The sequence below is a fragment of the Arvicola amphibius genome, chromosome 4 (genome assembly GCF_903992535.2).
Source record: "Arvicola amphibius chromosome 4, mArvAmp1.2, whole genome shotgun sequence".
NCBI lineage: Eukaryota > Metazoa > Chordata > Mammalia > Rodentia > Cricetidae > Arvicola > Arvicola amphibius.
Genome location: NC_052050.1, coordinates 94,041,698 through 94,053,730, shown reverse-complemented (window position 1 = coordinate 94,053,730; position 12,033 = coordinate 94,041,698).

Sequence of the window (12,033 nt, the reverse complement as noted above, 5' to 3'; positions counted from 1 at the left end):
TACCCCCTTCAATACCTGCCTAATTTTGTGTCTATTCCCCTTTTCAACCCATCAGGACTGATTTGTGCTGCCCACATATTCCTGGATGTGTTTTCTCCCACTAGAAGATGTTCAGCTTTAAAACACACACACACACACACACACCACACACACACACACACACACACACACACACACACACCACACACATACATGTCCCAGAGGCATACATGTCCCAGGGGCCCAATGGCACCATAAGAAGTTAAGCTTGGTCACCTGGGATCTTGAGGACATTCAATCTCAAATACAAGAGACTTAGTCTAGAGTCTGAAGGCTTGTTGGTGTCCTACAGCGGCTTGCTTTCTTCCTTTTATTAACTTCCTGTTATATCTGATATTGTATCTATGTAGATGATTTAATGTTATTCTTCCTAAACCCTCTGTAAGGTTATTATGATTTTAATATGAACCACGTGGGTTTGCTAGCTGAAAAGAACAGATTTTGCAACACTGTGGGAGAGTCACCTTGTCATCCTTTTGAGTTTCTGAAATTCTCTCCCTTCAAGTCTTCATGAGTAAGCTGAAAGCGTTGCTCACCTGCCATTCCTTCTAGAATGCTATGAGATCCAGTCATCAAGAGTCTCGAGTGGTGAAGTTCAGTGAAGCCTCTTAATACAAATATAGATGGAATCCCAACTGTGTCCCTTGTTGACTATGCCACGGAGTCCTTATCTTCAGAATGGAAAGAAGTGAGGTGGGACAAGCTACGTCAATTAAACTGCCTATCAGAATCCCGGCAAGCAAGCTCACGGTAGGGCTTGAGGAAGCATCAGGGTGAGAGCACGGATGGCCATCGTCATCACTGCTGTAGCTCTTTCCCCCTGCTGTGCCAGCTGTTTTATTCCCATGGAATACCTAATGTACCCCTCATTTTAGATGCCTGGACTTAAGTGACACATTCCACTTTGTGGAATGTGGAAGGGAGTGGCCCTCTTCTGTAGATTGGTGAAATTTGGAGGTGGGAGTGGCCACAGCCGGCCTGAGGTAGAAGCACTCTGTGCTGACTGACTGGTCAACACACAAGAAAAACCACTATGAGCAATCTCCCAAGCCTCAGTGAGCATGTAGTGTGAGTCAGAAATAGACCCACACTGATAGAACACTAGGACTACTAGGGAATATATGACTTCAGCGTAGCCTAGCTTCTCCTCTCCTCCTCCGCCTCCCTCTCCCCCTCTCTCTCTCTCTCTCTCTCTCTCTCTCTCTCTCTCTCTCTCTCTCTCTCTCTCTCTCTCTCTCTCTCTCTCTCTCTCTCTCTCTCTCTCTCTCTCTCTCTCTCTCTCTCTCTCTCCCCATCCCAGCCTTGGTTTGTTTTTTCAAGACAAGATTTCTCCGTATAGCCCTGACTGTCCTGGAACTCACTTTGTAGACCAGGTTGGACTCAAACTCGGAGATCTGCCCTCTTCTGCCTCCTGAGTGCTGGGATTAAAGGTGTGTGCCACCACCGCCCGGCAGCTTCGCTCCTCTTAATATTAATATAGCAATTTCCTCCCAAATAAAACATTTTATCATGGAGGAAACCTCTGTAAGACTCAAGGAATTTTAAAAGAATATTTTTTTTAAGAAAGACATTCTGAAGAGAATTTCCTTAGTGATCAGGAACTCAAAAGTCTCAGAAAGTCCCTGAGACTGACCAGATGAACAAATTTCCTCCCTCCTCAAGGTTGTTTTAATCAGAAAGGCTGCCAAGAGTCAGAGGCCATCTGATATGCCTGGAGGAGGCCCACTCCAACCTGGTGAGGTGCCTGCAAGTCTTGCAGAGAGCTCCAGTTTGCCAGGTTTTGAGGACCATCACCCAAGCTGGGGTGGGTTTTTCGGTGATGCAGCTGCTCCTGTTGTAACCCCGCACCCATACTCCCTAAGCAACACCAGTAAACTTATTGGTTCACCAAGATGGCCTTTGGCGGTAATTATTTTGGCCTGTCATTAGTGCCGTAGGAGTGAATAGACATGTGTTCGCATCTCTCAAGAAGCAGTGACACAAAAAATTGCTTGAATAATGAAACACAGAAACAAAAAGGCCCCTTCAGAATGCACTAGCCAGACCTCTAGATCTGCCATAAGCCACACTTGGAGACCAGCAGGAGCCTGTCGCCTATCTGCCAGGTCCAAAGGCTGTGTGAGCTGCAAAAGAAACAGTCCAGCCTCTCTAAGAGTTTGGAAACCCAGCAAAACACTTGAAGAAAGCCTCTAGAGATGCTACATTCTCAGCCACAGCCCGCATCAGCTGAAGTCAGAAGCACGCTGTCTGCTCTCCAGAGATGCAAGAGGCTGTGAGACTTCAAGGGGACCTCCCATTAGCTGACTACCTTTGTGTGCTTACATTGTAAGCCTTAGCAGACTTGACGCCATGATGGAAGTGCCATTCAGGTCTCAGAACCCAGCACACAGGCAGTACCACCTGCCAAAAGGAGACTAAAGATCTGATCCATCAAAGTCCATAGTTCTGGGAATGTCCTTAAACGTACTAACCTTACTTTCTGGCTTCTGTGTTCTGCTTTCAGTTAACTGTTCTTGCTAACCAAGAGGCGTCAACCCAGGACGGTTTTTGTGCTGAAAAGCTCACCCTGAGAAAGGTTCAGGACTGCGCTCAAGTCCAGAACACTAATGTAGTAGCCCACTGGCTAAGAAAGACTTCCTGTTGGCTTGAACTAGTGCCTGAGTGGTCTTCTCTAGTGGGCTTTTCACAATAGTGTGTATATCAAGGTGCACTTGTTCCTGTGGACACCTGATGAGGCCAGAGGTTAACACCGAATGTCTTCCTCAATTGCTTCCCCAACATTGTTTTGAATCAGGACTCTAACTGACCCTCACCATTTCTGTTAGACTCTCTGGCTGCAGGTCACCCAGGATCCTCCTATTTCCTCCCCCACAGCACAGGAATTATGCACTTTCTCCACCACAGCTGGCTTTTATGTGGGCGCTGGTGTCCAAACTCAGACTCCCTACGTAAGCAGCTCGCTCCTTACCCGCAGCTGGATGCCCACCTCTAAGAACTCCAACCTGGGCAACTGCTGTAAATGGCCCAGGGACAAAGCATAAGATGTAATTAACATGTTTCAAATCAACATGTAAAACATGTCAGGTATTTGAGTATTAATTAATATTTTTTGCCAACTAATTACATTAGAATGACGAGCCCAGGAGGAACGAAAAGAGTTTTCAAATTCTGTTTCACTCCTCTTATTTAAATGTCTGCATGGATTACCACTTCATTCAATTTCTAGGTTTTTTTTTAATTTACCAGAAATGATCCAAACATCACCCTATTTTGCAGCCATCATCATTTACCCATAGCTCAATAGAGGAAGCCAGTATAGCAATGACTTTTTTTCTCCCACCCCTAATTGTCATTCTGGTGAGAGGCGAGAAATGCCAGCCTCAAGTCAAGGAACATTACTGCGGCGCATCAGCCGCAGTCACCAGTTCCCCCAAGCATGCTAGCATCGTTCATCACCAGGGCTTTGTGCTGAGCCATGCAGACTTCTACCCACAGGGCCTTGCAAGCCCACCCCGCCCATCTTAGCTTGTTCAGGAAGCAAAGTGCATGGAATCAAATACTAACTTTGCCCACAGCCGTATGGCCTTGGATAGATCCATAAACTCTTCTGAGCCTTGGCTTTATCATCCATTAAATGAAGGTTATGGCAATACTCTCCCAAGTCTGTTAGAAAGAATAAAAGAGGTAATCCATAGAAAATGCTTAGCATGGAAGTCTGGACGCTCCGGAGATATTGTCTGTGTCATTGCCACCACTGGGAAAAGGCCAGCATCGGGAAGATTAACCTTCAATGTTTTTCACGCCCAAGTCCAGGTAGACCTTCATCTCTCCGCTGCTCCATCATCCACCCACATATACATCTGTCCAAAGAAATCACTTTGCCCCTTATAAAAATGTCTTCAAAGTCAGACAAGATGTTACATGCCTGAAATGCTAGCACTGGGGAGGATGAGACAGGAAAATCATAGGTTTCAGGATTTCCTGGGATATATAAAGAGTTCAAGACCTGCCTGTGGTACATAGACCGTGTTTCAATAAATAAACAAAACCAATGATATGAAAGATATTTCTAGTTAAGAATAATATGCTACAGATTTATCCAGTATGTGGCTCTTGACCGTTTTTCCCACCTTGAACAGGTCATATGAGTGTGTGAAGGAAAGAAAGGCCCAACGCACTCAAAGCCTCCTTAGGCTTCCTAAGAAACTTCACTGTCTTCTAGGTATTCACCTTTCATACCTATGTGCCCACGTCTGTTGCAACTTACCTGAAGGCATCTATGACACTCCTATATCACAGACTCCTCGAGAATAAGAAAATGGTGTCTGACTCACATTAAGTCACCAGTGCCTCAAGAAACAGCAACAACACACTCTTTAACTTAGTTGAACAAGGCAGGTACTCCCAAGGGATCCATCCTTTAGCAAATATATTGTGCACTCTGCTACTCTGAGAAACCCCAGGCACAGCCCTTCTTACTTGGCCCTGACCAGAGCTAGGATCTCTATTCTTTTCTTAGGTGTTCCACATCCCTAAATGGATTCTTCATTCTCCTTGGTGTGAGTGGCAGGAATTTGTGAGCTACTCAGCATGAGTGTTGGAATCCAAAATGAGTTCCTCTAAAAAAAAACAGCAAGCTTTCTCTCTCTCTCTCTCTCTCTCTCTCTCTCTCTCTCTCTCTCTCTCTCTCTCTCTCTCTCAATCAGGAAGTATACCTCCTACCTTTCAGACAATGTTAAACATTCCAGCACTCTCTGTCAACCGACACTCCTCCAACTTTCTTGTTTCTTCTCCATGAAAACCATGCTACGTGAGTGGACCTGCATCTCCCATTGCCATTGATAAAGCATGCGGAATCCTTGAAATTACAGGATGCTGTTACAGAGATGGCAATCAAGAGCCTCTACCGCTGGGACTCATTTGGTATACTGACCCTGTGAGCTGCAGTGATATATGCCCAGGAGCAGATCTTTTAGTCAGAAGCAGTCAGGAGGTTGGACTGTATAATGCTATGAAAATAGATGGTGTCAAAACCATAGGATGTAATTGATGGTGCAGGATTGATTTTGTGATCCCAGCACACTCAGGAAGTCTTAGCACAGAGTCAACCAGGACGATTGGGTTTGCTTTAGAATGGCTGATCTCAAGACAGAGTTTGGAAAAGGAGTGACTAGGCTTCCTGTCAGTGTCACAAGAAGAAGCCTTGGCTCCTGAAGCGATTGGGTGACTTCTGACCTTGCTTTCCAGGCACCCTGCTGGTGCGTGACCATCATCAATGTGACCCTGACTTCACTCTTATTAGCTCTCTGAATGAAGTGTGCTGAGCTATGGTTTGCTCGCCTGTAAAATAGGGAAGCTAGCAACCTTTGCTTCACAGGACGCCTGGAAGGAGAAAATGAAGTAAGATGGAGCACACAGAAGGACCGGTGCTGCGCCCACACACGCTTGCATAATAGGGAAAGTCAACTTCGGTCACTGCTGCTCCTCTTCTTCAAACACACCCCTCTTCCCATGTCAGTTTGCTGTTGGTGACTACGTACATGACAAGAAGACAAGAAGGGGTGTTCAGTGCCCTGGACCTAGAATTACAGGTGGTTATGAGCTTCTTGATGTGGTTGTCGGGAATTTCACTGATGGCCTCTGGAAGAGCAGCAAACACTTTCAACTGCTGAGCCATCTCTCCAGCACCTAGAGTCCATTTTCATCTAGAAGTATAAAGACAAATTACGCAACTTCTCACTGACAATTCTCCAGCACCCCTTTAAAGGAAGTTCCTGGGCTAAGGGGCTTCTGGGGACTCAATGACTGACGCTTCCATTTGGCTTTGAGTTTGTCCTTGCTGATGTTTTTTGCTTCTTATAGCGCTTAGAATGAGCTGTAAACGCACCATCAAAAGTCACAGTGAGCGGCGTATGTTCAGGACTGGGTACGCAGCAGGTGAATGTCAATGGCCTCTCATACACCAGATCATCATTTCTGCTGTCACAAAAGAGTCGTAAGGCTTGTTCTTTACTCTCATCCTATAGGGAAGCACAAGGGAAGGATGAGAGCCATCTGCCCAAGTTTCCCTTCCTACTAGGCTCTATTCCTTGGGTGGCCTGTTAAGTGTGAAATGGCACCCATATACTCCAGTGGTTCCCTAATGGCGTTGCTGTTGGGGAGCCTGTGAACCCTATGAGATGAGCTCAACATGGTGGAGGCTTATGACCCCAATCTTTCTCTGTTTCTTGGTCCATGGAGATGAATGGAATCCTAGCCACTATTCTTCCACCAAGGCACAAGCTCTTCCACCACACCTTCTTCACCACTTTGAACTGTAGCCTCTCCGAGTACAGCCAAAACTAACCCTCTTCCCTTGTGAGCTGCTTATGTCAGTGTTCGTCATCATTAGAAATGCAACCTAAACAACAGCTGCCTTGAGTTTCCTTTTCCATACTCATTTTGAGGATGCTCACATAACTCAGTGTCTGGGATCCATAAACAGGTAGTAACCAAAAGCCATGCCAATCAATGCTGCTGCTGCTGTTGGGAGTGTCTTCCTACACCTCTCCATGGATACTAGGTCTCTGTGGGGGTGCTTGCTGTAGAGGTCTCACTGGTTGGTCAGCATGACCCAGAGGCTTCTTATCAGCAGTTCTGGATTTCTGCTTAATTTTCATCTCTAACTCTCAATTCTGCCTTCACTCTCCTTAATCTCTATGTACACACTTACTTTAGCTCTTTACTGGAAAAAAGACTGCCAGGTTTTTATTCTCTCTCTCTCTCTCTCTCTCTCTCTCTCTCTCTCTCTCTCTCTCTCTCTCTCTCTCTCTCTCTCTCTGCCACATCCACTCTCCATCATTTCTTCTCTCCATGTTAAAGAGAACATTATCTCCAGGATATTAAGGACATTATCTCCAGGACAAATGTCCTCCACCAAATGGAAAGAGGAACACAATAACAAGGAAGGCACAGTGCCCCTGAGAGTGTTTTGGTCTCTCCTTCCTCAATCTACTGACAGATCCTCTGTGGTCTACCCTCCAACAAAATGCCGCTTGAAAAGTTGCTTCCAGAATCTTACCTTGCCTCCAAGCCAAGGACTCATTCTTTTGGCACAAGCACCTGCCTTCTTAAATAGCTGCACTGTCAAGTGGCTTATGTAGTTTTTTGTTTGCTACAGAGGCCATCCCCATCTGCCTTCTGCTTCCATCTGCAATGGAAAGACTTCCCTGGAATACTTGAGATTATGCATTCTCTATAGATCATACTAGAACTATGAGCCTGGTTCTCATTTCTTAACTTCCACTAAGGTATCCAGTATGGCAATCTGATTCTTCTAACCTTCTTGTTCCGTGACTTCCACAGGATATGTGGGTCTACATTTTTTATGTTCACTCCTTTTCCACTTCTCAGAAGTGATGAGAGCAGTTTCCCCACACTTGCTTTAATGCATATTCCCCAAACTGACGAGCTCTTTCTCTCCTGTGCATTTTCTTGTGCTCTAAAATTTTCTTTGTTTGATGAAAGCCTAGCTCATCTTCAGTGCTCCCTGAGGATCCTCTGTAAACATAACTCATCAGTTCAGGCTCACATTTGAACTCAGATACAAAATTATATGGAGAGTACAGTGCTCTTGTGAGAGTCTTGCTCCTCATGAACGGTCTGACACCGTAACACTTCTTACCCAATCCTTCCCATAGGGTACCTTTTTCTGAGGATGTGGCTGCATATTGGAATTGTGCAAGCATTGCAGCATTGTGCCTGGAATATAACGGGCCCTCACATTAAAGTCCACTGTAGAAAACACTAATCATATCTCCAAATGGGAAGTCTGGGCCTTTGAGTTCTGGCCAGGAGATCTTTCAGAGCTCTTGAAATGTCCATATGCACTACCTTCAAGGTCAGGGAAGATGATCAACATGTGATTTGGCGAAACAAGAGGATGACAAGAATGCCACTGTGAAGCACCACTGATCTTCAAGTGGACATTGTCCTTGAGTGGCAGAAGAAGTTATAAAACCCAATGCAAAGTAAACCATGCAAGAACATTTCTGTTTGGCGATATTAAGAGATTATAAAATCATGTTCCCAGACATGGCTCTTAAATGATTGCTCATTGAGTTCCTCAGTACTGTTGTACTTTAGACAAAATAGAAAGGAAAAGGTTTGTAGGTAGAATTAAGTCAGGACAGGGGCTCAGTTTATAAAGTACATACCTTTCAAACATGAGAACCTGAATTTGAGTACCAGAATCCATTTATTAGAAACTCAGGTGTGTGCTGCATATTCACCATCATAGCACTGGAAAGGTAGAGATCAAAACATCCCTGGAGCTCACCGGCCAGGCAGTCTTGCCTACTTGGCAAGTTCTAAGCCAGTAAAAGATAGTCCCAAAGGTGGTGGATATCATTTCTGGGGAGTGACAGCTCTTCCCCCCACCACACAAAAAGAGTGTAGTGAGGAGCGGTGGGCTGCATTACCACCTGGCTCTCGGCCTCCCAGCAAGCTCAGTCGCTCAGTCGGTAGAGCATGAGACTCTTAATCTCAGGGTCATGGGTTCAAGCCCCACGTTGGGCGCCAAAATGAAGGGGCATGATTGATCAGCAGTTATGATTAACCAGACTAGCTTTAATATATAATATTCAGCCTTAATAAAGGAAAGAAAAGGGAACTTACAAATCCAAGGTTCCAGCGAGGACTGCAGGAAAACAAAGAGCAGGCGGGCTGCAGGCCCGCAAGATTTTATAAGTAAATATTAGCCTAAGGGGGACACACCTTACAAACAAGGTGATTGGCTGGGTTTCCCATTCAAAAGAGAGGGGATGTGTTGTGGGAGTCCCCTCTGTATGCTGTGATTTACCATTAATGAATAAGAAAACTGGCTTGACCCGATAGTATAGAATAGAGGTAGGTGGGGAAACCTAAAGTGAATGCTGGGAGAAAGAATGGTGGAGTCAGAGAAAAGCCATGGAGCCACAGCCAGAGACAGACACTGGAAACATTACCTGGTAAACCACTGTCACATGGTGATGCACAGTTGAATAGAAATGGGTTAAATTAAGATGCAAGAGTTAGCCAATAAAAAGCTAGAACTAAGGGCCAAACAGTGATTTCATTAATACAGTTTCTGTGTGGTTATTTTGGGTCTAAGCTATCCAGATGGCTGGGAACCAACAAGTGGCCCCTCCTTGCAACAAATTGGCACCCAACATGGGGCCAACTAAAATCCACTTAAGACCTGAGAGAGCTTAAGAAAATTCTAGACACAAAAAACAAAGTTTAGCCGTATTTATTTTTTAGCTGGCAGATTGCCACAGCTCCTTTAAGAGAGGTTTTCCTAATTCAGCAGTAACAAAAAAAGGCCATGTCATTTTCAAATGCCAGCTTTCTGGCCCATGCTTCCAGTGCGACCTCTGGCTCTTTCAGAAGATTGAGCATTTGAATGGGGTTTGTGAGCAGACTACTATAGCTTGCTTAATGGCAACATAGACTGGCTGTGTACCTAAAAATGGGACTGAGTACATGGCTCTCAGAGACACAAGTGGCTCCACCATGCTAGACTGGTCAGGCATGACTGGCAAGCAGAATGTACCATATAAATGATAGTAATGGCACAGCTTAAGTTTTGGACTGGGCAGGACAAACAGGTAGTACCATATTTGACATAGTAATGCCACAGCTTAAGTTTTAAAAAGTGCTTAACATTTTAAAAAGTACTACTGGACAATAGATAATTATGGATACACAGGACAAATTTGTACATAAAAGACCTGTAAATGGGTCACAGTGTTAGATAAATATATGTATGCTTGAGAGAAAAAAGTAATTTTTTTAAACAGTCTTTAAAAAGACAGAGTACAGACAGTCATAAATAAACAAGTAAAAAAAAATAAGCCACATAAAGATAAAAATGCATAGAGAGTCTAGATTATGTATATCATTGTGTTATCTTTAAATTTTTTTAACTGTAAATGAGCTAAGTACAAAAAGACATTTCGCTGTATGGGCTGCTAAGCTAAACCAACACGTATATTATAAAGGTATCATGACTTCCAAATTTGGGTCTAAAGATATGTTACTTTAAAAAAGAGGTTCTTCTCTTGTTTTCAAAGAGGATAAAAACCTGTAAATTGCTTCCAGACTGGTGTGGTTGATGGAACAAGACCCCTCAAAGGTCACCTTATACACCCCCAAAAATTACTACACCCAACAATCAACTAAAAACAGTATTTTAAAAAACTATGCTCATATTCCCAAATATTGTCTATAAATGTTTGTTTATATTTAAAGGGCAATATGATATAGATATGAATAATTTACATTGGTTTGGATCTTGGTTTATTAATACAAATTTAAGGTCAATTTTGTTATACTGTATATAAATACATATATATATATAAATATATATGTAAATATATATTTCTGCTCTTGATTAAGGTATTGTGATTGTGTAGCTCATTTAAAAATGTAATGTATAATTAAGAAATATAAGTTAATAGATAATTATCTATAATAGTCAAGCTAATAATCATGTTAATTAGGTTTTCTAGATATATAAAGATATATTTCAGTTATATATTCTTCAAATCTTTTAAAGAACTTTAGAATATGACATTTAAAATGTTGTAAGAACTTAGGACTTTTCATGATAGTGAGACACGTCTGTTCCTGGCAGCACCAGCTACTTCAACAAGATTATGGGCATCGAAGAGGCTCCTTATGGAGTTGGTTAGCTGTTTGGACAAAAAACTGCTCTTGCCTGGACTGCTTGCTTAACTGGACATGCAAGACCCACAGAAAAATGACTGCTAAATTTGCCAATATAGGTGAAACTGTCTTTGAAATTTCCTGCTTTTTGGAAAAGTCTGCTGTCTACTATGGGCCTGTAGTCTGAAGATGGATGCCCCAACGGTACAGAACTTTGGGTGGCTGTCCAGGCAGTGAGATGTCTCTGTCAATTTAGAGTTTTGAAGGTTGCTTACAATGCACTTCCTGTTTACTTAGCTAATATTATATCCTTCTGGAGTCTTTGATGGAGTTAAAGAATTTATAGTCATAGTTTTCCTTAGTTATGGTAAGAGAAAAAATAAGTATAAATATTGTAACTGTAAGTTTTGCTTGGTACTTGTTTTGTTTTATGTAATTTTACTATGTTAAAGTTAAAACCTTCTTTTTTATTTAAACAGAAAAGGGAAGGTGATGTGCGAGTTCCTTCTGTGTGCTGTGATTATCATTAATAAAGAAAATTGGCTTGGCCTAATAGGGTAGAATAGAGGTAGGTGGGGAAAACTAAAGTGAACACTGGGAGAAAGAAGGGTAGAATCAGAGGAAAGTCATGGAGCTGCAGCCAGAGACAGACACTGGGAACTTTACCTGGTAAGCCACTTCCATGTGGTGATACACATATTAGTAGAAATGGGTTAAATTAAGACGTAAGAGTTAGCCAATAAGAAGCTAGAGCTAAGGGGCCAACCGGTGGTTTAATTAGTACAGTTTCTGTGTGATTATTTCGGGTCTAAGCTAGCTGGGTGGCCAGGAACCAACAAGCGGCCCCTCTTTGCAACAAGGGTGGGGAAACCATTATTGAAGACCTGCTTGGTGCCAGGCTCTCATAGGTATCACACACTGTTTTGCCCTGTTTACAGTTCACACCAGATATAAAACATTGAAGATTTGGTTCCTAGATGGTGGTGTCATCTTTGGTGTTTCTGAAAACTGTAGGAGGTAGAGTCTAACTAGAAAAATGTAGGCCACTGTAGGTACATCCTTTGGGACAATATTCTCCCCCAGAGACTTTGTCTGTCTCCATTACTTTCTGCCCCATGTCTGCCATGCTTCTGCCACATGCTTTCTCCACCAAGAAGTTTGTCCTCACTGTGGACCAGGCTCAACAAAACCAGGAACCATGGAGTGAAGCCTCTGGAACCAGAAGATGGCATATGTTCTTTCTCCCTTAAGTTATGCCAGACGCTTTGGCATAGTGGGGAAAAGCTAATGTGCCATCCTGTGTGTGAA